The 26537-nt window shown below is 36.6% G+C and overlaps 1 protein-coding gene across 9 annotated transcripts in view; it reads left to right on the top strand.

Moving 5' to 3' along the window:
* The window catches only part of PTPRD (protein tyrosine phosphatase receptor type D), a 1217200-nt gene that overhangs the window by 640128 nt on the left and 550535 nt on the right, over window positions 1-26537 (top strand). For all 9 annotated transcript variants that reach the window (XM_048930990.1, XM_048930989.1, XM_048930988.1 and 6 more), the window contains exon 7: window positions 16744-16766. The gene's annotated coding sequence lies outside the window, so the exon portion shown is untranslated. The remainder of the gene's footprint in view (window positions 1-16743; window positions 16767-26537) is intronic.

Below are 26537 nucleotides of genomic sequence, written 5' to 3'. Positions count from 1 at the left end.
TTTACCTCTGCAAATTGACTTGATTCGCCTTTCCCTTCAGTGGCTTCTGCAACTTGTCGTGTGGGGCTCCACACAGCAGATTTCCATCTGTGATGCTTTCCCACAATATGACACTATCCATCTGTGAACAGGGCATATTTCTTTTCATTTTCTGGTAGTTCTGGCTAGTATGGTGGGGCCTCTTTAGCACGTGATTCTTCTTCTCCTGGTGGTGTTCCAAACTTTTTACCTTCAGGCCAGTCCATGATGACCTCTAGGATTCCTGGACGGCTGAGGTTCCCCATCCGTGCTCGTTGTGTAATCAGTGCTATCCACTTACTCCAAGTAGCATCAGTAGCATGATGGGTGGAGGGAACCTTTCCTTTAAACATCCAGTTCAGTACTGGCAGTCGAGGTGCCAGAAGGAGCTGTGTGTCAGTACCGACTACTTCAGAAGCAGCCCGAACCCCCTCATAAGCAGCTAAGATCTCCTTCTCAGTTGGAGTGTAGCCCTCTCCCGACCCCCTGTAGGCTCGACTCCAGAATCCCAGGGGTCGGCCTCGGGTCTCTCCTGAGGCTCTTTGCCACAAACTCCAAGTGGGACCGTTCTCTCCAGCAGCAGTATAGAGGATGTTCTTTATACCCTGTCCCGTCCATACTGGCCCTAGGGCCACGGCACGGGCTATCTCCTGTTTAATCTGTTCAAAAGCCTGCTGCTGCTCGGGGCCCCATGTAAACTCATTTCTCATTCGCGTCACATAATAAAGGGGGCTTATAATGAGGCTGTAGTTTGGAACATGCATTCTCCAAAAGCCCACTGCACCCAGAAAAGATTGTGTCTCTCTTTTGCTAGTGGGTGGAGACATAGCAGTGATTTTGTCGATCACGTCTGTCGGGATGTGACGACGGCCATCTTGCCACTTTATGCCTAGGAACTGAATCTCCTGGGCAGGTCCTTTCACTTTGCTTTGCTTAATAGCAAAACCAGCACTCAGAAGAATTTGGATTATTCGCTCTCCTTTTGTAAAGACTTCTTCTGCTGTATCGCCCCACACAATGATATCATCAATGTACTGCAGGTGCTCAGGAGCACTGCCCTGTTCCAATACAGTTTGGATCAACCCATGGCAAATGGTTGGGCTGTGTTTCCACTCCTGGGGCAAACGGTTCCAGGTATACTGAACGCCCCTCCATGTGAAAGCAAATTGTGGCTTACATTTTTTGGCCAAAGGAATGGAAAAGAAAGCATCAGCAATGTCAATGGTGGCATACCATTTGGCCGCTTTTGACTCCAGTTCATACTGGAGTTCTTACATGTCCGGCACAGCAGCACTCAGTGGGGGTGTGACTTCATTCAGGCCACGGTAGTCCACCGTCAGCCTCCATTCTCCACTGGCTTTACGCACTGGCCATATGGGGCTGTTAAAAGGCGAGTGAGTTTTGCTGATCACTCCCTGGCTCTCTAGTTGATGAATCAACTTATGAATGGGGAGCAAGGAATCCCTGTTGGTGCGGTACTGCCGCCTGTGCACTGTTTTTGTGGCAATCGGTACCTGTTGCTCTTTTACTCGCAGCAGCCCCACAACAGATAGAACTTCTGACAGGCCAGGCAAAACAGATAGCTGCTTAATGTTGTCTGTGTCCACAGCAGCTATTCCAAAGGCCCATCGATACCCCTTAGGATCCTTGAAATGCCCCCTTCTGAGATAATCAATACCTAGTATACATGGAGCCCCTGGGCCCATCACAATAGGATGTTTTTGCCAGTCCTTACCAGTGAGGCTTATGTAATGTACAGGGACTTCTGTAATGTACAGGGATAGGTACCTGGGATTGGGGCAGTGACACTTTAATGCCCCGTACACTACATGATGTTTTGATGTGGAATACTGAAACCATAAAACATAGAACCATGACACTTGTATCTTGTGCATGATAGTAAATAAGTGAGAAGGCTTTTCAGAGGTACTATATTCTGAAAACAGCCATTCTACAGCATATTTTTCCTTCCACATTTGACAAATTTTATAGCATTGTTCCATCTTTTTTTTCTCACTTAAATTATTGAATTGTGAGAAGGTGAAAAGAAAATTAAAAGAGGACAGACTTACATTAACTATAGATTCTTAAGCTGAATATTCTCTTTTTATTTTCCTTGATGCTAGCCTTTTTAAAGCCTTTTCTCCTGCTACATTTAAATGATGGCTCAGGTTTGAACTTACTCCTTCAAGTTTTTAAGAATATATCAGATCCAGAATGAAAATTTAGTGCCATAAAAATAATGGCATCTCACTATCTCATAGACACTTCAATATATTGGAAGTTAGCAGTCCTGTTTTTATTTTGGTAGGAAATGTGTCATAAATCTCATGAAGACTACAATATTCAGAATGTCTTAATGCACGTGTTGATATCTCCCACTACCCTTCAAACAGAAATTAGTACTGAAAGTGGGACTAGATCTGGCAATAGTCAGGAAATAGTACTAAGAAATAGATTATTTAATGTCTCTTGCAAAATGTGTTTTTTTCTTCTTTCCTTATCTGTGATTAAACAGATGAAAGAAGCAGAATTCTTTGGCATTTCTTCACACTGATCATCTGCTAGGTTTGTGGGAGGGCTCAGCTAGGAAGGTAGTGCATCTGAAAGCCCAGATGTAGTGCATCTATGTTAATGCTTACAGTATGGGAAATAAGCAGGGAGAGATGGAAACTATGGCGATCTTATTGCTGTCATGGAAACATGGTGGGATCATTTGCATAACTGGAATACCATCGTTGAGGGTTATTAGCTTTTTAGAAGGGATAGGCAAAGTAACAAGGATGGGGGAGTTGCCCTCTATGTTAAAAAGTGGATAGATTGCAAGGAGCTCATCTGAAAAATATTCAGGGACAGGTTGAGAGACAGTAGGTTAAGATTAGGAATGAGCCTGATTAGGGACAGATAGTGTTTGGAGTCTGCTATGGGTCATCTGATCAAGAGGAGTCTTTTAATGAGACCTTGCTTCAGCTGCAAGAGGTACTGCACTCACAGCTCTAATCCTGATAGAGGATTTCAGCCACCATGGTATCTATTGGGAAAACATGGTGAGCTTCAAGTGATCCAAGAGTTTCCTGGAGTCCATTGGTAATAACTTTTTGGTTCAGGTATTGGGCAGATTGACCAGAGATGATGTGTTGCTGGACATGATGCTCACAAATGCACATGAGATCATTAAAAATATTAAGACTAGAAACAGCCTGGGCTACAGCAATCATGCCCTGGTTGAGTTTGTGATTTCCTGGCAGAATCAAGACCCTGAACTTCAGAATAGCAAACTTCAAGCTGGTTAAGAAATTGTTGTATAAGATCTCCTGGGAAACTGTCCTTAGAGACAAAGAAGCAGATCAAAGCCAGCTACTGTTAAACGATGATTTTCTGAGAGCACAAGAGCTCTTTATCCCTCAGAATAAGAAAGTAGGCAGAGGAAGCAGCAAAACAGCATGGCTTAGTAAGGATTTACTGGGCAAACTGTGTGAAAAGACGGGCATGTACAAGTAGCGGTAACAAGGAGGTGTTACCTAGGAAAAATATAGGGATGCTATCTGGATGTGCCCAGGTGGGATAAGGAAAGCCATGGCACAGGTGGAACTGAACTTGGTGAGGAGTATTATAAACAACATTATATATAGATACATTAGACTCTATAGATACATTAGAGATGCATTAGTCAGAAAAGACAGGCCAAAGAGAGCGTATCTCCTCTGATAAATGGGAAAGAAGATCTCGCCTCAACAGATAAAAAGGAGGCTGTAACATTCAGTGAGTTTCTATTTATAAGAAAGGGAGGAAGGAGGACCTGGGGGACTACAACATCAGTCACACATCAGTCCTTGGAAAGATTATGATACAGCAGAATGAAGGGATGCCATCCAGACGAACCCTTGTCTCAGCTCTGTGCTGGGAAAGATCATGGAACAGAGCCTCTTGGAACGTATATTAAGGCACATAGAAGGCAGAAAGGTGACACAGAAGAATCAACATAGCTTCACCAGGGGTAAATCCTGCTTAACCAAACTAGTGACCTTTTATTATGCTGTAACTTCATCAGTCGACAAAAAAAAAGCCACTGATGCCATCTACCCAGACTTCAGTAAGGCCTTTGACTTAGCACCTTACAACATCTTTCCTAATTGGAAAAATGGATTTGATGGGTGGACTGTTCTATGGATGAAGAATTAGCTGTCAAGTCCAGAGAGTGGTGATCAGTAGTTCAGTGTCGTGATGGAGATCAGTGATGAGTGGTGTCCCTTAAGGGTTTGTGCTGGGGCTGATACGCTTTAATATCTTCATCAATGACATCAGTGGTGTCAAGTGCACCTCAGCAAGTTTGCTGCTGACATCAAGATGTGGAGTGCAGTCAAAACATCAGAGACAGAATGTCATTCAGAGGGACTCAGTCAGACTTAAGCTGTGGGCCCAGGTGAACCTCATGAGGCTCAACAAATCCAAAAGCTAGATCTTGCACGTGTCTAGGCAACTCCCATTACCAATACAAGCTGGAAGATACTGGTAGATGGGAAGCTGGCCATGAGCCAGCAGCGTGCCATTGAAGCCCAGAAAACCAACTGTATCCTGGGCTGCATCAAAAGTAGCATGGCCAGAAGGTCAAAGGAGGTGATTCTGTCTCTGTATTCTGCTATGGTGAGGCCTCATCTAGAGTAATGTGTTCCAATATGGAGTCCTCAGTACATGAGAGACATAGATTTGTTGGAATGGAGGGCCACAAAAACGATCCATGGAATAGAACACCTCTCCTTTGAAGACAGACAGATATAACTGGGGTTATCTAAAGGGGAACTACAGGAAAGAAAGGGACAGATTCTTGAGCAGAGTCTGTGGTGATAGAAGGGGAAATGGCTTCAAGCTCAGGAAGGGTAGATTTATGTTTGATACAAGGGAAAGGTCTTTTGCAGTGAGAGTAGTGAGGCACTGAGACAGGCTGCCCAGATATGTGGTTGATGCTCCATCTCTGGAGACTTTAAAGGTGAGGCTGGAGCAGGCCCTGGGCAACCTAGTCTATCTGTATATGTCTCTGTTCATTGCAACAGGGACAGGAGTTGGACTAGGTGGCTTTCAGAGGTTCTTTCCAACTCTATGATTCTACCTTGATAAACTTGAAAAGTGGGCCCAGATGAATCTAATGAGGTACAACAAAGCAAAGTGCAAGGTTTTGAACTTGGGTTGAGGTAATTCATATGCATACAGACTGGGAGAAGAACTCTTTAAGAGTAGCCCTGATGAGAAGGACTTAGGTGTCCTAGTAGATTAAAAACTTAACATAAGCCAGTAGGGTGCACTTACAGCCCAGAAGGCCAATGGTATCCTGGGCTGCATTAAAAGAGGGGTGGCTAGCAGAGCAAGGCAGGTGATTGTCCCTCTCTACTCTTCCCTCATGAGGCCCTTTGTGGAGTCTTCTTCCAGGTTTAGGGCAGGTTCCCAAGTGAGGTTATGAATGCCCCATGCCTGAAGATGTGGAAGGCTAGGTTGGATGGGGTGCTGGGAACCTAATCTAGTAATTGATCTAGTGGATGGCAACCCTGCCTGCATCAGGGGTGTTGGAGATTCTGTTCTACTCTTAGCAGCCTGACAACAGAAGGACCTTCTGAGAGACATAGCAAGGTAGACAGCTGCTTAATGTCCTCCATCTCCAAAGCAGCTATACCAAAATTCCATTGATACCCTTTTGGGTCCCTGAAATAATGTCTCCTGAGGAGATACACCAAGGATGTGTGGAGCTTCTGGCCAATCACAATGGGGAGCTTTTGCCCCTTGTTCCTGATCAGGCTCTCTCCAGCCTCCGAAACAATTATCTCTTGAGATCCCTCTGTCACTCCAGAAATACAGAGGGGTATCTGTCTATACTTGATAGCATTAGAGAACACTGTTCTCCAATATTCACCAAGGCCTTATAATCCTGTGGATTTGATTTCTCAGGCCATCAAATCTACACAGTACAGTAAACCTGATTGTCCCTTTTCTCCACTTGCCCGGATGCAATATCCTTCTAGTCCTGGTTATTGTACTCATCAACACAAACAAAGTTTTATAATGAAATTCAGAAATCAGGTTATCTACTGTCTGAAAAATGTCTCACTGGAAACTTCATCAGACATTTTCTTAGAAGAAACTCCTTTTTTTATTGTTCTTTGCAGCTTATGTGCCTATGCCTCAATGGCTGAGATGGATTTTCTATTCCATTTTTTTATATTGTCTCCACGATTGCACAAAGAAAAACCACAGAGTAGCACGTGGTGTGTATCTACTACACTGTCTCTCTCTAGCAGAGAAAAGCTTACTTTTAATAACTGAGAGACTGATCTGTATAGGTCTTTGACATGCTGGAACTCCCAGAACTGTTTATCCATGGCTGAGATGCAGCTGAGAGAAAGACGGATTTTTTCCATACTGTTGAACTACCCTAGATAGGTAATTTACTGATGTTTTCTCATCATCTTTCCTGCTCATTACTGCCAATGTGTTGTCATACAATGTCCATATGCCAGTCTCCTTCTGTACTGTCCAAAAAGTGGACCCAGATCCTTGAGAAAAAGCAATCTTACCAAAAGTTTCATCATTGACCAAGGCAGGAATAATCCATGGTCATACCCAGCATGTTTTCCATGTACAATATTGAGATTTTATCTCCTTTCATAGTACATGAGAGTTTTCAATTGGGCAGAGCACACTGAAAGATTCCCAAGTGTTAACTATTTCTAAGTATATATCCCAGTGTTTGAACATCCCAAATCCATTGGTATTTGTGTAGTATTAAACAAACTATTTTATCATTCAGTTTCCCCAGAGGCTGATGCATTACAGGGTATGTGATATATCTACTCAATGCCATGCTCTTTGGCTCAGATGACTAGGTTATTTTGGAAATATGTCCCATTGTCAGACAGTACTTTCTGGAGTGTCATGTTTTTGGCACCTACAATAGTATTTCAGATGGTGGCATTTAGCATAGCATAGGTTTACTGCTATTTGGTTGTTGCTTTATCAATGCTTCCTTCCTTAGAAAAGGATTTCAGCTACTTGCCTGCACTTCCCATGAGGTCCAAGATAATGGCCCCATTATCCCAAAATCAGAGCATCCAGGTGACAAAGTGCTCATCTCGATGATAGCTGAAGTTTTTTTTTTTTTTTTTTTGCATATCTCAGTGCTAACTCACAGCTAGGGTTTGGATGATTATTTTTTATTTTTATGAATTCTGCTTCTTTCTTTTTCCTTTCTTACAATGGTCTTGCTCTGTGGATATTCTTATGTTCAAATACCAGCTCAAAAAATTGCCTTGTTATAATTTTTAAAGATACCATCACGTCAGAATTGCTCATTCACTGATTGTACTTCAGCTACTGGATAATGCAGAACATTATTTTTTTTGCAAAAACTTAATAGGAAGTTTTTACTGGAAGCCACATCCATCCTTTTAACTCTTTCCAAAATTTTTACATGGCTATCAAATTTTAAATGAGAAAGGGTATGTTTTTGAGGCCTGGAGAAAGAGAACATGGCCACTCTGCCTTTTCTGAGTCTTAATATGATGTGGGCTGTCTCATTTGAACTGTCATACTCTCATATTCACTTTCATAGAATATATATATATATATATATATATATTTGCCTTTCTCATATTAACTTTCATTTATATATATATATATATATATATATATATATATATATATATATATATATATATATATATATATATATATATATATATATATATATATATACTTGCCTTTCCTGTGCAGGAGCCAGTATTGCCATCATACAACTAAAAATAAATAAGGGTTTTTTTTTTGTTTGTTTGTTTGTTTGTTTTGTTTTTTTCATTCCTCCCCTGGTGTGTTTGGTTTAATATGTGTATTTCTAGCTAAGCACGGTACAAATGGATGCTTGAAATAGCTCTCCATTGCTTGCATCTGAGAAAACTGACATTTCTCACTGCAACCTTCTTTCAGGTATTTGTAGAGAATAATGAAGTCTCCATTCAACCTCCTTTTTTTCCTGACTAATCAACCCCAGTTCCTTCAGCTCCTCTTTGTATGTCTTTCTTTCTATTCTATTCACTGCCTTCATTGCTCTTTCTTGCACGTACTTTAGTAACTTGATACCCTTATTGCTGTGATAGGCTAAAAACTGAGTGCAGTACTTGAAATCAAGTCTTGCCAGTTTCAAATACAGAGGGACAAACATTTCTAGAGTCATGCTGGTCACATTATTTCTAATGCAGGACAGCATGCTGATGGCCTTTTTGGCCACATGAGCACACTACTGGTTCATGTTCAGCCACCTGTTCACCAGCAGGTCTTTTTCCAATGGTCAGCTTTCTAGCCATTATTCTGCAAGTTTATACCATGAGGTTGTTGTGATCCTAAGGCAACATAAGACATTTAGCCTTGATGAGTGCCACGTGATTAGATGTGTCCCATTAATCTACCGTATCTAGATCCTTCTGCAAAGCATTCTTACTCCCAAACAGAACAACAGTCCCTAACATATTATTGGTTTCTGAAAACTTAGTGAGAGTGCACTTAATTCTCTCATCAATATAACTGATAAAGATACTTAGCTCTCTTCAAAAATAAAACCACCTTTTTATTTCCACGGAAACTACAACAGATATAAAGAGCACAATAATACTATTTGATAGAACAAATTCTCAGCTACAACACAGTTTTTCATCATAGTTACCACCACTAATTATGCATTTTTGCCAACTATGAATAAGAACCTCCATGTTGCTCTTATAAATATCTGCATGGCTGCCTTCAACGTGGCTTGTCTTTCAATTCAGTATTGCCACAGCTGAATTACACCACTCAGCTCGCATTTCCTTCATGCACACTTCCATGTCAGACACCATTTCATCAGACTGCCCCTCTGCTACCATCTGTCACATGGATACAAAATGTAATAGAGTACTGATGGGAAGGTTCACCATCTACTGTCATACTACCAAGAGCTACCTCTGACTTTATGGACCAAAATAATAAAATAGACAACATTATGTTTAGAGCATCTCTTGTATTAAAGAAAACTGAACATATTACTCAGGCCCAGTGAGCGCCACTTGTGATCAGCTGTCAAATGGCTTTAACTTCATTGACAAGGACACCTTGGTCCCAGCCAACCAGGCAGTTTTTTTTTTTTTTTTTTTCCCAGCTATTAGTATATCCATCCAAACCATGAACGGAGAATTTCTCCAGAAGAATACTGTGGGAAAAAAAAAGTGTCAAATGTTTTGCTAGAGTCTGGGTAGCAACATCCACAGAGTTTCATTTGCCCACTAAGCAGGTCACATGATAATAGAAAGAAACCACATTAGTTGAGCACGTGAATGATAAGGTTCTAGTTACTAGTTACTCCTAGAAATCACTGAACATAGTTAATTTATTCTTACTAGATAAGCTGTATCATATAAGTCATATTATGGAATAACGACAATTATATAGTGTTTAATGAAGTTATATTTTTATTTTCAAAAGATGCACATTTCCTTAGATTTGTAAACATATTTCCAACTTAATGTTGGGACGGGAAGGTCATTTTACACTTTCTGTCATTCTGTTCTTTTGAAATAATTCCAGTGTATCAGTTCAGCTGTGGCCAGCATACATACCTGTTTAGAGAGAATAAACCATCACTGAAAATTATGCTTATTATTACAAATCAAAATGCATTTATATTTTGAATACTATATATATATATATATATATATTTAATAGGGGAGGAAATATCTTTCATTTTAGCTTCTCTAGTTGTCATTATTCACGAGTCCATCCAAATATAAACAAAATATGCAATAGGAAGTCAGAATTTGATAATGCAGGTGATAAACAGAATATTTATTTTCTTAAGAGGCTTAAATCATATAATACAACATCAACACTTTTATTTTTTAAACAGAATTGAACTGTTAGATCTAGACCTCCTCTTAATTTTCCTACTGCAGACTTTCTAAAGAACTTTTAAAGGATTTTCTTTATCAATTTGTGTTAGTCTGATTTTGGAAGACTGATTTTTATAAATGTAACTAGCAATCTCAAAAATTTCTTATAGTAGTACATATGGCTGATATATTTTTTATATTTGTGCATTTGAAAATGCACCTGTAATTATAACAATTTTAAATGGAAGATTAAAAGAAAAAATACAACACATATTTATTAAAATAAAAATTATAGCATAGATTAAAATAGCATAGATTTTATGTAAGCAACATCCAGAAATATTCTCACAAAAAAATTTCAGTTATCATCTCTGTGTCCACTTTTTTGAGTTCATTTTGATGGTCAATATGGGGAATAGCATAAGTAGTGAAGGTCTTCTAATGCTTATTTTAACTTATTAAAATTTTAACTTATTTTAACTTATTTGTATTGAGTTGTTTTATCTTGCATTTAGATCTAGAGCTAATAATTATTTATATGATTACACAGGCAGATAAATGGGTAAATTAATATCATTATCACACTGTGATTTTAAAACATTTGATTGAGCTGAATTCTGTTTAGAACTCAGATCCAGACACATGTTCCAGCTGTTCTACACACTCTGTGCTTAGAAGGTCACACTTGCCGTAATAAATACATTGCTATCCAGTGTATACCTGTGTTTTCATATAAACTCCATAATGTTTAGTGACTATGATTCAGTGCTTCTTTGTCTCCCTACTGTGTTTGTCCTACTGATGAATCTGCATGGTGTTGTCATATTTTCATGTAGCTCTTCTTTCCTAGATTACACAAGCCCGGCAATGCCATTGTGTTAGATAGCTGTTAACTTTTGTGATCTTAATCACTGTTTTCAGTGTATACTTGTTTTCTTTTTCAATGTAAATTTAATATCTATTTGATATTTTCCAGTGTAATTATCCAATTCAGACAGGTGAAGTTATAAATTTTAGAAAAATATGCTTTGCCATACTGTTTAAAAAATAAAAAACAGAAGTCATCAATGGGAATTTTCTATCAGTGGACTTTGTTGCAAGAACTGACAAGGAAAATAGGATCTACTCATAGATCTAGTTCTTCTTTATAAAAATATAAAATAAAATAAAATAAAATAAAATAAAATAAAATAAAATAAAATAAAATAAAATAATTCATCTTCCATATTATTTTGGCTTCCAAGACTTCATGAGAGTTTGAGAGTCGTCTACTCTTTTTTGCTAAGAGAATTGACTGAATTTTTTACTGTTGATCTTTTATTTAAACTAAATGGATTTTCAAGTATGTCTTGAGATTTAAAATACTGATTTTAGAAACACAACCTGCTATATTTTTGAGTCATATTTTAAGGCATAAAAATAATATAAAGTTAAAAAAAAAAGTACGAACAAGCACACAAAAGAGATGCATAACTAAGACTCAGATAAAAATAATGTTTCATTAAATGTAATAAAGTAAATAAAAACACTGCAGAATTCAAGTTTTAATTGTTTACTGATAGATAGACTATTCTGTTGGAAATATAATTTTGTGAGTTTTTTTTTCCTTATTTGCTTTTCAGCTGCACAAAAAAATACATATGTTATACCAAAAATATCTCAACATAGCAGGTAGTTGAAAGTCTGACTCAGATTTTAACATTAGCTAGAAGATAATAATCTTTTAAGCAGGCAGTGACCTAGATATTGTAATTCATGAACACTGGCAGTTTTCCAAATGTGTAAGTTATTTATATCTGACATCTTAAATATTAAAACGGTAGGTCAATAATAAAAAAATATTGGTACTGTATCTCCTTTCTTAGCCACTGACTATAAAAGTTTCCCATGCCACAAATAGGTCAGATTACACCTGAAACCATTTTAGTTAGTTGAACATTAGACAAAATGAAACTCTTTAATAATTTTTATACTTGATTAGAAAAAGCAAAGAACAACAATAAAAATCCAACAAAAATCAACCAGCATCCCCTCTGAAAACAAACAAACAAAACACACACACACAAAAGAAACAAAAAGAAGAAACTAGAAACACACAGCAAGAACTATTAATTTCCAAATGATTAACCATATGGCAGTTTTTCACTCATTATGTTAAACTTTTCAGCAGTGTTAGAAAGGGCATTAAGGATCATCTACATCCAAACTTCCTTGCCACTCATGAGATTAGGTTGTCCAGGGCCCCATACACCCTGGCCAAGGATGCATCATCCATAGCCTCTCTGGGCAACCTGATCCAGTGCTTCATCACTCTTGAGTGAAAAGTTTTCTCTCAGTATGTAATATAAATCTCCTCTGTTTTTGTTTAAAACCATTCCTCCTTGTGCCATCACTATTTACCTGTGTAAAAAGTAGGTATTTATCTTGTTTATATGCATACCTTAGACAATGGAAGGCAGCAATGAAGTGTCCCCAAAGCCTTCTCATCTCTAAATTGAATGAGTCCCTCTGCCTTAGCCTTTCTTTGTAAGAGAGACCTCCAGACCTCTAATAATCTCCATGTTTTTCCTCTTGACCTGATCCAACAGTTCTACAATTTTCTTGTCCCACTAACAAGGTCATTGCTATAGATGTTGAAGAGCACTGGTCCCGAGATTGACCTTTGAAGGACAGCACTCATCATGAGCCTCCACCTGGACAGAGATCCATTGACTGCAGTCCTCTGGCTGCCATCATCTATCTAACTTTACCAATTAATAGTTCACCCTTCAAATTCATATATTTCCAATTCAGAAAAAAGAATGTGGTGTGAGACCATATCAAAGGCTTTGCAGAATTCCAGATAGAAGACATTAATTGCTCCTCCTTTGTCTACTGACGGTATCACTCCATCCTAGATGGGCACAAGACTGTCAGGCACAATCTGCCCTTGGTGAAACCATGTTGGCTGTCTCAGATCACTTATATATCTTGCATGTTCTTTAACATGTATTCCAGGAGGATCTTTTTCATGATCTTCTCAGACACAAAGGTGTGGCTCCGTGGCCTGTAGTATACAGACATTCTTATTTCCCCTTCTTAAAAATAGGAGTGATTTTTCCTTTTTATCCTCTCACCAAGTACCTCTAACATCCATGACTTTTTGAAAAAGTGTCTTGGAAACTACATCATCCAGTTATTTTATGGCCCCTAAATACATATTTTCAGACCCCATGGACATTCCATCTCAAAAAAATGATCTTGAATTCACTCTTTGATTACAGTTGGAGGGATATTAGTGGTGTTTACATGCGTGTTTGTAATGTAATTGAAAAGTAAAACTGCCTGGCAATGAACATGTAAACTCAGAAGGTATCCAGGCTAATCCAACAAAGTCTATAAGGCTATACATGATGATACTGGGGCCAACAGAGGTTTCCATAGAGAAAAGGAAATTGGCAACTGATAGACTCAACTAAGCCTGACTATGAGCCACTTGAATGAAACTCAAACAAAATAATAAAATTTAGATGATGTAACATCCTATTAAAATCTACTGACTGAAGAAGAGGGCAGGAAATATCATCTAAAAACATACAATATGCACTATTTATCTTTCTACTACAATGTTCTAAAATCTCCCAATGTATTTCATGTATTCCAATATCTCATTAACAAATTCCATCTCGGTATCATTAATATAAATGCATAAATGCATAAATAAATAAATAAATAAATAGATCTAAACTCACCGCATTAGCATACTGATTTCTCTTCTTGGATGGAAAGAATGAGTTAAGTAACAAAAAAAAAATGTTTAACTGTGGTAGAAGAAAATAATGATTGAGAAATTTCCCAAATAATTACTTATGTAAAATTAGTATGGCTAATAATATCCACCTCTTCAAGTTTCACCACAATCTTGATAATTGTTACAAGAGTATAAGTATTATGGATATATTAATTCATGGGATAAAACCGATACTGTAAACACAGATTCAAATGTAAATACAAAATCATGGCGTAGAATCAGTATGTCAGAAATTGTAGCTCCTCAAATAACCACAATAACCATTTTAACCACAATTACTCAAGTAACCACAATTTACATGATTTAATAATACTAAACTTCATTAAGCAGAACAGTTTGCTAGTTTTGTGATCCAAATACTGAACTGAAGGTAGGCAGTATGCAAGATGACATCATATGTGTCTTCATTATCTTGAAGCTTTTGTAATCTCAATCTTTTAAAGAAATAATTTCCAGAATCTTAATCCAATATTGTAAACAATCTTTGATTGCCAATATTTCAATAACAGAGTAAACAAAGTACTAAAATTTTACCTGGTTAAGAAAGTTTTTTCTGAAATTATTTCAGTAATTTAAAGAACCGGAAGAACATTTCTGTGGAATTCTGACCAAGAATAGAACTATATTTGATAGGATATATAAATTTAAATAAATATATATTAGTTTGGAATTAGATATGATTTCTTTAGTTTTCTATGATTTCCTAGTTAATCTAAGTAAAAATGAAGTATTGCATTGTAGGTTCTGCATTAGAGAAGGTCTAAGGTCTGGTCTGTATTAGCATAAATCAAGATTAAAATATGTGTTGAGGGAGAAAGAAAAGATGGAAGAAACCTGACTTGCTAAACTGAGCATTTTTCAATCTCGGTAGTTTGAAACTTTTCCTTAATGGGGGGTGGGGAACAAAAAAAAAAAAAAAAAAAAACCCTAAACGTGCCTCTTCACATAATATTTCAGTGAGTTTTTAATAATTTACATGTACCATTACAAAGAGAATTATTGTGTCTTCCTGTGCCCTCCTGTATGAGACCCAGAATGTAGTTACTGAGCTATGTATCTCCAAAGTCTGCTACTGACTGTTAATTTTAGTTAGGTGATTGTGAGTGAGTGAGTGAGTGAGTGAGTGAGTGAGTGAGTGAGTGAGTGAATGAGTGAGTTACTTTGCTGCTGCTTTTTAACTTTTCAGCAATACTGTTGGAACCTTGTCATTCTTATATTACTTAGGAATCAATGGGATCAGTACACAGGATGGTATTGAGCTAGATGATTTTGTTTCTACTTTGTAATAGTAATTTCTCCTGAGGTTTTACTAACACTGCTGTATTATGATACAGTTTCAATGCTAAATGATGATCAGCAGAATGTGCATACCACATTCCACAAAAATAATTTTTCCATAACAACTCCCCCTGGTTCTGGACATTTAAAGATTAAAACAAGCAAGCAAGCAAGCAAACAAAAAACAAAAATAAGTAAATAAATAAATAAATAAATTTGCATGATCTAAAGATCAAATTAACAAAAATAAGCTTACTAATGGTAAATATAAATAACACAATCCGAATTTGGAACAAAACTAGAAGAATGCAACAAAGAAAGTACTAAAAGATTAGTGAAGTTTGTAGAATTTTATTTCACATATTTTGCCCAAATATTCAGCTAAGTTCTCAGCCACATGTGAAAGGAGTGTTTTTAAAGACTATTAAATGCATTTCTAAGACAGTTAATTACATGCAGAAAAATCCCAAATACTCGGTAAAATACACTTAAGGGTTGATATTAGGCAGTTATACGTTTACATTGAGTCTAATCAACAATTTGAATAGACATGATGAGATTAAGATTTTCAAGAAGGCAAGATCAGCACAGGTTCCACCAAAAATATGAATTCTAGTCTCACAGTCTTTCTCCTTTTCTTGAGCTTTGATGATTTTTCTGACATTATTACACCTCAAATTAAAGTGAGTCAGTGAGAACGTATAAAGGATTTTTTTGATTGCCTGCAGAATTATTAACAGGAATGAGGATATTTTTCATCTGTTTTATTTAAATATAAACATGAAGTAGTTTTCAGTGGAAGTCTGAACCTCCTCCAGACCTTCTGAGGGCACTGTTTCACAGAAGATAAAATTACAACTACTTGCAGCAAACTATGGTATAAGATCTGGTTTTAAAGATACAATTAGATATGGATGCTCTGATGTTTGATTGAGTCTGATGCCATCAAAACAAAGAGGACTAAATTTTACTTTGTATATACTTTTTTTCTATGTTCAAAAATTGCCCTTGCCTTACAACTTTTCCTCTTCCCTCACTAAGAATTTCTTATTACTTCATTAGGATGTAATTAAAGATGAGATAGTAAACTTCTTAAGGCAATAGAATGTTTTGTGAGATAAATAGGTCAGGAATTTTACAGTGGCTAACTAAATTTAAATCTTTTTTAAAAATCTCATGAAATTGTACTTCATAGTAAATAAATTTAGCCTCCAAAAATATTGTTAAAAACTATATTTTACAATTTCTCTTTCCTGACCATTGTTTCTAATTTTTCCAATAGGCACAGTATTTGCAAAATGTTTACTATACAGTGAGCATAACAGTAGAAATAAGGTCCAAAATAATATCAGAATTCAAAAAATCTTGGAACCAGAGATCATTAATTGTTTTAGTGATAGGAATAAAACTACAGGCAGGTGACCATATTGAAGTATGTTTAGACTGAAACTTGCGTTTTTTAAACAGGATCACAGATTTTCTCTTTTTTTCTCTTCCCACTGGTGGAAAAAATATGCCTCATTCTGTGTGTGGCAGGTGCCATCAAAAATGCTTTAGTAAGTTACTAAGATGTAGTGCAGATTGAGACTATGTGCAGGAATATAAATACTGTATGTTTTCCTTCATTCTATTAATATAAGAGATTTTAGTTGATCTAGTTTTCCTTATTTTCAAATGTGTTGGATTGCTGTAAGTGAAACATTTGCTAAATAAATGCTTCCTTCTCAGAAAATTGCTATATTTTCTCTTTTTTAACAGGAGTGGGGATTCAAAAAGTTGAGGTAGGACATTAATTTTCTTCATTCAACTAGATTATTTATGAGTCCTCTTAGATTTTTATCTAGTAGTTAATTGACTATGATGGTTTACAGTGAAGTTTTATGATCCATTTCTTACAAGTAATTTGCTCGATAAAATGTTTTTGTAGAAATAGACAATTATGTTTCTTGGTTTGCCAATAATTCCGAAGCATGATGCAACATTTGAAATATTTCTGTATGTTGTTTTTAAGAATGATATGGGTCTCATGCTGACACAAAGTCTGCAAGGAGCTGTAATGAGTGAGAAATGGAACTCACTTTTGTATTGCAGACATCTGTTTTTTTTCTATAAGCCAAACTGGATAGAAGGTGGTACTTCAGGCTAATAGTGGTGTTGAACTTGTTTTATCTAGACAATTTGCAACAAAACAGTGTTTATCTCAAATTACACCCTAAGTATAATTGAGATCATTTTCAGTGCTGGAAATCCTTATTAATTTACATCACAGTGTTGAGAAACTAATTTTATTTCAGTGGAATTGAAGAAAAATAGATTTTTTAACACATATGTTTCAAAGTAAATTTTTAACTTTGGTAGAGTGGTAATAATTTGGAGTGCTGTACTGCACTAATGTTACCCCATCAATAACTCATTTAAAACAAAGCTAGACTATGTTCATAATATTTAACTTCTGTTGTATAACTTTATGTCTTCGGGATACATTTATAACTGTGGAATTATGCAATCTAGATTACATTCTGCAATATGTCAATGTTTAGAACAAACTTACCATGCTGATAAAAGCTTACTGTTGATTTAAATGCTAGATAGAAGATAGCCAGGGACACTTACAGAAGTCATGATTTAACGTCCCCATAGACAAAATATGTCTGTTTTCTTCATTTATAATATTTTTTTTGTTCTTGATGTAATTTTGGCCTTTTTTATCAACCCATTGTTTTTTGCAGTTTGCTTATTTGAAATGCGCATTTTACAGTTTTTTTTTTAATTTCATAGCCCAAGTATTCTTTTATTCACTACTTCCATGTTGTGAAAATACTTCATGTACTGCTGCTATTCTAGACATCAACATTTCCTCTGACATGATTCATATGCCGTAAAACACTTTTTGAATATACTTTAATAGAAATGCATATTAAACAGCATATAATAGAGAAAATCAATTGCAATTTTATTTACTCTTTTTACAGAGAGCTGAACAATCCCAGCCCTCTGCTATGCTCTTCTTTCAGTAATAATAATAAAAAAATATATATAATGTGTCAAAAATATTTTTGTAGTGGCTATTCTTAAGAATAATTATTAAGAATTATAAGATAAATAAAAAAATGTAAGTGTAGGATAAGTGCAAGAATATTGTTTGTTTTTTGTTTTTTCTTAATGATAGATCTCTTTACTAACATACACGAATTTGTTTTTTAGTGAGCAGATTGAATTATGATGAGCACAGTCTGTCATCCAGGACATTAATCTGATACTATCTGTAAAAAATAAGTTTTCACTTCATTTCAGAAAACAACCCAAAACAAGAGTAAATTTCAATTGCAGTGTATTGTTAAAGGATAAAAATTTTCTAACAATGTTTATTTCTGGAAAGGAAAAAGAATAAATCTATTTTTAACAGCATTTCTGCCTAGCTTACTACTATAATTGTATACCGGTATATAAATTCTTACATGCCTTTATGTTCATAGGTCATTATACAGGAACAGAGAGCAAGTTCTTTACTCCTGGGAACAGGATAACAATGTGATACAGCATTGGTGAGAAGTTAGTCAGATAGATCCTGTTCAAATTTCCTGAATTTTCATGGTAATAGTGATTTAAATGCAGGACTAATGGGAACTAATGCAAACAATGTTCAGGATGTTCATATGACTAAGAAATGATGGATAAAGGCAGTACTGTCTCACAGCAGAGAAATACCCGGTTGTCAGGAACTGTGCCTTAACCATGAGTAGAGCTTCAGATCCAGCAAACTAGATCTCCCTCCCATTTTCACAGCACACTGAGCCAATAGATTTTGTTATTCTCCAGCTGTAGAGAATATTCTGGAGGACTGTATGAACTTGCTGGATATGCATATGCCTCTTTTAAAAAATATATATATCCCATAACATAAAATTTTGCTTTCAATGATTAACTGCACCCCTCCGTGTTTTATCAGTATCAGATGATCACAGTGGAGATCATCTTGTGTAACATTTGAAATTCCAGTAGAAATTAAGCTGCATCTTAGTCTAGGTACACAAGGACAAGCAAAATTACACCTCACTTTTCCAGAATAATTAAAAGTTGCCCCAAGTCATTATAGCCAATATCTACTTGAGTTTTTATTACAAAATTAGAATCACAGAATCATAGAATTATAAAATCACAAGGTTGGAAACAACCTATAAGATCATCACCATTGCCACCACAAGCACTAAACCATGGGATGATCACCTCCCTGCTCCTGATGGCCACACTATTTCTAATGCAGGCCAGGAAAATTAAGGGATTTAACAATTTAAGACCTTCAAGATAGGGCAAAGTTAACTCATACACTACAGTAAGAAAATTGATGTTCCCACATCTTAAAGGATCAGTCCCTGTGTTTGGGAAGTTAATCCTTTTGAGCTGATGATGTACCAGAATACAAATTATATCCATGATGATATACATATGCACCTATATCTGTACTTGCTTTTATCTCGTAAATTCCTTACCTTTCAAACATGATAAATTTCATTAACTGAATTTAATAAAGCTTTTTATATTTTTTATTAATTCTGTATATATCTTTAAAGTTATCTTTCTAAAAAAAATGTATTTATATAGACAATCTGGGCAGGTGTGTGACTGAAAAAGGTCAAAACAGAGCACCAGAATACTTTAAAAATATACTCATGCACTCTATCACAAAAATACTTTCGGTTGCATAGCAACTGTCTTTTTAATTACTACTTGCAATCTAGATTTTAATAATGTAATTAGTATTTTTCTTCATTAAATTGTTTCAACCAGTAAATTTAATGAATTCAGTTCACCACTTGTTTTTAAATGGTCTTATTCATCTTCCTTCTTTGGCCTTCCAGCATGGTTGGCTATGCAAACAAAAATCTCATTCATTTTGTATTTAAAAAACAAAACAATAACAACAGAAGTAAAATCCTCAGTCAAAAGGATATCATTTTGGAAAGGCTTTCTATCTGGAGACACTGCAGTTCAGGACAACATTTGTGTAGTAAGTGGGGCTGTATAAATAAAATTGGCACATTATAACTATGGAATAATTTGCAGAACTGGAACCAAATCTGACTTTCAAAGGCAGAATTCAGTGTTACTTAGTGTGTTTGTTTTTTGTTTTGTTTTGTTCTGTTTTGCTTTTGTATTTTTTTTTTCAGACTATGTAATCTGGTAGCATTCCCTTTTTAAATTTTTTAAATATGAACTAGTTTGCTCAGAAGTACTGGAGTCTGTACTGGCAGTTGCAAGAAATTTCCACTCAGCAGGAGTATCTACAGTAGGAAATTGTGTATTCATCTTTTTTTCTTTAATTTTTTAAAGCCCCTAACATTCCTACAAGCCTTCAAATTTTCACTAGCCTTTTATGATTTGAAGAAATATGCTTTTCTCTCATGTTTGCCAAAATTGTTTTAATGGAAACAAAAATCTTCGTATTATAGAATTAAATATTTGAGTATCTGAAACAGAAAAAAAAAAGTGTAAATCATTTATGGAAGTGTTCTGGTATATTTAGCCACAAAAAAACATTATTTAATAAGGCCTAGAAAGGTATTATATGATAGTTTCTGCTTCCAAAAATAGCTTTTCGGGTTTTTATAATGATAAATTTGTGTTGCAGTGTTTTTTGACATTATTTCATTTATCTAAGATACATGCTGATTATTTCATGTGCAAAATCTTCACACAATTAATGTCTTCCCTTTCATCTGTACTGTCATACACATGTACTTCTTGCCTTCCCACCTACAAGTTATTATGAGATTATCTATCAGGCAATATTCTGAAACCTTTTACAGATGGTTTGTTAAAGTGAAATAAAATAAAATAAAATAAAATAAAATAAAATAAAATAAAATAAAATAAAAATAGTATATAAAACAGCTTTAGCCTTGTGGATAAAATCTTTCATATCTTACTTAAACAAACAAACAAACAAAAGCAAATCCTTGATTCATTATCTCTCTCATTTTAACACATTTGCCTAAACAGAATTGATAGAATTCCTACCAAAGGTTTTCTGTACTGATTGCACATGAGTTTGTGGATGTTAATATTTGAAGACATTAAAACAAAAAAATAGAAGAAATTAGATCCTTTCAGATGAATGATACTTTAATGCTTGGCCCCACAAAATAAAATAAACATTATAAAAAATTAAGCCTATAAACATCAAGAAGATGGATAAGTTGACACATCTTTCTGCATATCTCTGTTTAATAATATTATATTTTATTTCTCACATTAGGAAAACAGCCATTACCCAAAGCAGCCATTCGTAAACAGCCATTTTGAACAGACTGCATCTTCACTGGTGGTATGATAATTGAAGTTCACCAGTCTTTCATAAGGAAATACCAGATATATAAAATACCTATTAATCAACTCACTTGCTTTAGCAAACATCAGTTCCAATATCAAAGGCCATAAAAAACAAGTGGAATAAGGGAAAAAAAAAAAACATGGAATTAGTGTGCTGTCTCACTTCCACTGAAGGAGGAAAATTACTAGGAGACTTAGGGCAAAACAGATCATATATTTGGGCTTTGCTTATGACCACTTGTCTCACTCCAATTTACAGGAGGGAGAGAAGGTTCTTTTAATATCTGTATACCCAGCGTGAGATTAAGAAACAACAGTTCAAATGTTGGTCCAATCAATTTATTATAAATCCTAATCAGGGAGACAGGGAAGGGAAGGATGGCAACTATTACAAATTAGGGTGACGGGGAACGGAAGGAGGGAAATAGAAAAGACAGTAAAGAAGCAAGAATTGTGTAAAGCAGGGATAGTCACCACCTGGATCAAGCAGCAGTCCCGTTGCACACATTTTCAAAGGCAAAAGCAGCAGGGGGAGAGCAGCAGCAGTGTGGCAGGCCTTGGGCAGCAAGCAGGTAGCAGGAAGCAGTTGCAGAGCCAATCCAGGAGGAAGCAGCAAGGCTCAGGTAGCAGGCCCATAGCAGGAGAGTGCCGCCAGCATAAATTCCTTAGTGAGGAATCTGATGGCAGACACAGTTGTTCTTCTTCAGCATCTTGGTAGAGTGCAAAGGAAGTCCAGGAGGGAGAGAGCACAGAGCATGTCCAGGAGGGGGAGAGGCAGGTTGTGAGGCTTCTCATGGCAGAAACCTCTTCTTCTTCATGAGGATTCTGTTGCCAGAAAACCTAAACCTCAAGTTTGTAGGTCCTTTTTTTTTCCTTCTGCCAGCATGACATTCCTGGTCCTTTTTTTTTCCTTCTGCCAGCATGACATTCCTGGGCGCTTGGGTAAGAGTCATGTGCAGCCCCCTGAGATGGCCATCTTCCTCGAGATAAGTCTATGCAAAAGACTGCTTCATGTCCATTAATCTGCAGCTTATCTGTCTCTCGTTGCTCCTTGCCCTGTCCATCTGTGTTTCTCAGACAAATCCTTTGCAATCCTTGCCCAGGACTTGTTCATCAGTGTTCTCCAGACAAAGTATTTCTCAGCCCTTGCCCAGGACTTGCTTGGACTTGTTCATCTGTGTCCCCAGCAAGCTTTTAGACAATGATGTAAAAGAATAATCTCTTACAGCATGGTTTTCTATGTTTATATTTCTCTGCTTTTGAACCTTTTTTTAGCCCTCTTAAGAGCAACTTTATGGACAATAACAGTTTCTTATCAATGTTTAAGTTTCTCTTTTAATGAGAAGACAATTTTCAGTGACTAGTTGTGTTTATGCAATAGGCTACAAAGGTGCTACCTGTCTTGCAGTACACTGAATTAATGGAGTTATTTTTCCTCTTCTTGGATAGATTTATTATTATTACTGTTATTAAGTGTCTTAGAAACTGGGAATTTGGTACTATACAGAAATATGGATGAACAAATGGTGAGGGTGGAACAGTCATGAATTTCATATTAATTCACGGAATTTATGTGTTAATTCTGTTTAATTTTGATTTCAATTCGGATAAGGAATAACAGTCTCATCGGAGATTTTGTTATCATGATTGCAGCAGCCTCTGCTTTTCTGAATTACATGCCTTTCCACAAATGTTATGTTTATGTCTATGTGCAAACTATATTCAGCTTGTGAATCATAGTACAAGAATGAATGCATTAACTGCAATTAGATAACAGTAGTAGCTGAAGAACAAACAAACAAACAAACAAAAGAAAACATAGAGAATCATAAAATAGCTTGATTTGAAAAGGACCTTAAAGACAGTCTTGATCCAGCTTTCCCACCATACAAAGAATTACCATCCTCTAAATCAGGTTACCCAAAAACCTGGCCTTGAAAACCTCCAGAGAAGGGGCATCCACAACTTCTCTGGGTAATGTTCCCCTGGTTCACCACCATTTGAGTACAAAATTTCCTCCTGAAATCTAAATATTCCCTCTTTACATTTGATGCCTTGCCTTATCACTATCAGACTGTGTAAAAAGCTAGTCTTTATCTTGTTTATAAGGTACCTTTAAAATAGTGAAACATTTCAGAAGAGTTTCCCTGGAGATCTCTCTTACCCAGATTGAACAAGTACAACTCCCTCAGATTGTTCATAGGATGCAGCCCTCTGATCCCCTTTGTGGCCCTTCCCTGGACTCGCTTCAAAAGCTGAAGATCTTTCTTTTTTACTGGAAGCCCAAGAGCTGGACACAGTACTCAAAGTGAAGCTTCACAAACTCAAAGTAGAAGGCAACAATTACCTGTCTTGCCCTGCTCGCCACCACTCTTGATGGAGACCAGCATACAGTTGGCTTTCTGGGCTGCAAGTGCTAACTGCTGGCTCATATCATTTGTTTTCAACTACCAGAACATCCGAGTCCTTCCCAGCAAGGCTGTTCTCAGTGACTTCTTCTGATAGTTTGTACAGATGTCTAGCATTTCCCTAACCTATGCACAGCACCCTGCAATTGGACTTCTTGAAAGTATTTGGAATCATTTATCTCTCTAGTTCACGGATATTAAGCTGACAGTTTTCTCTCACACCTGGCAACTTGCTTGGCAATTTAATTGAGCCAGACATGATTTCATGTGAGATAGCCACCTTCGCCTTCAGTACCTAGAGTGAATTCTAGATTCTGGAATTCCCAGCAACCAAAAGTTTCGGTAGCTCTTTCACTCTCATCAGGTTTCTTTGGGTGCATGTGTCTGGCTGGAGTGGTTTGAATCTGTCTGGCTGGAGTGGTTTGAATCCTTTTTTCTGTGTTTCAGCTTCATCTGACCATTGTACATCATTTTTGTTTCAGTAGAAGGCTGTTTCTTGCAGTTTCCAGAATAAAGTGGCCCACCTTCTGCCCTCCCTGCACCACCTCCAGTGCAAACTCGTTTATGGAGCTTTAGAAATCTGACCTTCTGTCACAAGTTGCACATACAAGCCTTTGAATTGCTTGAATCATCAACAGCAGTGTAGTATAGGTAGTTCAATACAGAGATCAATATATCTTTTTTGCAGGAAAATGTAGTTCATATCTTTTTAACCAAGTAGTACAGTGCAGTAGGACTGGATTTGCAAAGCATGACAGTTAATACTGAAGATCCAGTGGATACTAAAGGGTAAGGTTTATGTTATGCTATCTGTAGTTTCAATATTTAAATTTCCTAGAGCATATCTTCAGGGTATTTCTAACTAAAAGGACCACTCTCCTGAATGTATGATATGTAGAGGCATGACTGTAAGTCAATAAGTAAAGTTAACAGTAGTTGAGAACTTAGCAGGAGTGATTTCTTAGCTCTATGTCTCGCTCCAATTTATAGGAGGGAGAGGAGGTTCTTTTATTATCTATATACCCGGCGTGAGATTAAGAAGCAACGGTTCAAATGTTGGTCCGACCAGTTTATTACAAATCTTAATCAGGGAAATGGGGAAGGGGAGGACGGACACTATTATGAATTAGGGTAATGGGGGAAGGGAAGGAGGGCGATAGAAAAGATAGAAAAGAAGAAGCAAGGAGTCTTTATAGGCAGCAAGAGGGACATAGTCACCACCATGGATCCAGCAAGGTTCGTAGTTCAGTCTTTCATCTTCAGTAGCGGTGGGTCGTCAGGCAGAGTTGTCCTGTTGCCAATGACGACGGTGAGAAGGACGACGACGACCATGGCGATGATGGCCCCTTTTCAATGCTTTCAAAGTGGTGAAGTCAGCTGTTTTTGGAGTGACAGCTCAAATCCAAAGTGGTCGAGTCAGCTCTCCTTTGAGTGGCAGCTTCTGGCTCTGGGGCCTCAGCAGGAAACTCCTTTGTTCTTATCTTCCTGGCCTTGCCAGTAGATAAGAGGAAGCAGGGAGGCACCAACTTGCATCTTGCCTTCGCAGGATACAATGGTATCATCCCCCAGCCTTCCATACTTAGCTGGAGTGGTTTAGTCACAGGCCAGATCTTCCGCCAGTGAACACTGCTGAGCACTCTCATCCGCTCTTCTACAGAGCAAGCAGCTCTGGGGGAAGGGGCTTGCAAATGTTCCCAAAGCGATATCGATTGTCACACAGTTAGCACCCATCAGTTGCCTCCTTGACAAGTCACTCAGAGTCTTATCACAAGAAAAACCTCAGGAAGCAAGCTTTGAGCCAAAAAAACTAAGAAGGATTCTCACACTCTATTAGTAGAAGTCAACACATTAATAACAGAATCTCAGGCACACAGGTTGTAAATACATCTGCTTATGTCCCTGCTACTGCTGTTAACTTGAAGAACGTTATGAATATGTGACAGGAATCTTTCACAAGAGCAAACAATCACACTGGTGAGTGTGATTGCAAATTGCCATCAGACTATGGCTAAATTTGAAGGTTTCTTTATTTTCAGAATACTATGTGCAAAAGACAAACTACTGACCAAGTGACCTGCTACCTGTTCAGTGACAAATGACAGGCCACATTTGATAAAATACTCTGATAGTGAGCACTGAGGGAGGGAAATATATGTACATTTATCTAGCTGATTAACCAAATGAAGACATTGAGTCTGTTCACAAGAAAAAAACACCAACTTTTGCTAACCGTATTTTATGCTGATAATGTCTGAGTCTATAGACTTTTGACACTGAAGACAGTAATTATTTATTAAGAAGAAGCTCTGTTAGTCAGAAATAACATGGAAAATCTGTAGCCTATATTTACAACCATATTCAGAAAGTTACTTTCTCCCTTAATCCTGAGTGAATCCAAGAGCTGATGTATGTAAAATAAACAAATGAAAGACACTTGAATCTGTTATTACCTACTTAAGAAATTACACATTTAGTTGAAGCAGTATAATCATAACTATTATAACATAAATTTATGTCATAAATATTATCTACCAGTGAACAAGTTTTATCAGATTTTTCAGGATAAAGTCGCCCTGAAATTCCATAGAAAAATAAAACAAAAATCTTCTTAGAAACATTTTTGGGTTTATGGTCGATGCAAATGCTAAAATCAAGAGGAAAAGATTATTAAATGTAGAAAATATAGCCCTTCTATTATCAGAAGAAAATGCTGCTGTTACATCCCCTGTAACCAATTTTTGCTTATTTACATAATGTGTTTGTAACATGCTGTTCTTTAAAGAAGCTGTAACACTTATCACATAAAAGTAGAGT

Source organism: Lagopus muta, chromosome Z, assembly GCF_023343835.1.
Source record: "Lagopus muta isolate bLagMut1 chromosome Z, bLagMut1 primary, whole genome shotgun sequence".
Lineage (NCBI taxonomy): Eukaryota > Metazoa > Chordata > Aves > Galliformes > Phasianidae > Lagopus > Lagopus muta.
Note: the sequence above shows the minus strand (reverse complement) of the source record. Positions and strands in the feature narration are given on the sequence as shown.